This window comes from Cibotium barometz, unplaced genomic scaffold (genome assembly GCF_041138505.1).
Source record: "Cibotium barometz isolate CiBa-2024 unplaced genomic scaffold, ASM4113850v1 ctg200, whole genome shotgun sequence".
NCBI classification, from domain to species: domain Eukaryota; kingdom Viridiplantae; phylum Streptophyta; class Polypodiopsida; order Cyatheales; family Cibotiaceae; genus Cibotium; species Cibotium barometz.
In genome coordinates, this window is record NW_028229431.1 from 654099 (window position 1) to 655366 (window position 1268).

Below are 1268 nucleotides of genomic sequence, written 5' to 3' on the forward strand. Positions count from 1 at the left end.
GAACAGAAGCTGCTTAGGGTTGGGCACGGTGAACAGAAGCTGCTTAGGGCATTGCTGCACAGCATTACTGCTTCACAGCATGGCACTGTTGTGCAGCGACGCTGCTACGCAGCATCACAATCAATCTCGTAACGTTAGAATCGTAAAAATTTGATGGAAGGATTTGTTTTTGGCACGCGTAAGATTGCTGTTTAGTGAGCCAGAACCAACACCAAAAGCTGCTTAGGGCCACTCCACGACGTCTCCGGACCCCAAACCCTAAACCTGAACCAAAAATCCAGAAGGTGCTTAGGGTTGGGCAACAATGAACAGATGTTGCTTAGGGTTGGCTACGGTGAACGGAAGCTGCTTAGGGCGCTGCTTTACAGCGTGGCGTGGCGCTGCTGTGCAGCATCATGATCAATCTTGTAACGTTTGAACTGTACAAAAATGATAGAAGGATGTGTTTCTGACACGCGTAGGATTGCTGTTTAGTGAACAGAAGCTGCTTAGGGCCGCTCCTCGGCGTCTCTGGATCCCAAACCCCAAACCCGAACCCAAAATCCAGAAGGTGCTTAGGGTTGGCCACGGTGAACAGAAGCTGCTTACGGCGTTGCTGCTCAGCAACGCTGCTTCGCAGCATGGCACTGTTGTGCAGCGACGCTGCTACGCAGCGTCACGATCAATCTCATAACGTTAGAATCGCAAAAAAACGATGGGAGGATGTGTTTCTAGCACATGCAAAATTGCTGTTTAGTGAGCCAGAACCAACACCAGAAGCTGCTTTATAGGGCCACTCCACGGCGTCTCCGGACCCCAAACCCTAAACCTGAACCAAAAATCTAGAAGGTGCTTAGGGTTGGGCAACAGTGAACAGAAGTTGCTTAGGGTTGGGCACAGTGAATAGAAGCTGCTTAGGGCACTTCTTTACAGCGTAGCGTGGCGCTAGTGTGCAGCGACGCTGCTATGCAGCGTCATGATCAATCTCGTAACGTCAGAAGTTGCTTAGGGTTGGGCACGGTGAACAGAAGCTGCTTAGGACACTTCTTTACAGCGTAGCGTGGCGCTGGTGTGCAGCGACGCTGCTATGCAGCATCATGATCAATCTCGTAACGTCAGAATTGCAAAAAAATGATAGGAGGATGTGTTTCTGACACGCGTAGGATTGCTGTTTAGTGAACAGAAGCTGCTTACGGCCGCTCCACGGCATCTCTGGACCCCAAATCCCAAACCCGAACCCCAAACCCGAACCCAAAATCCATAAGGTGCATAGGGTTGGGCCACGGTGA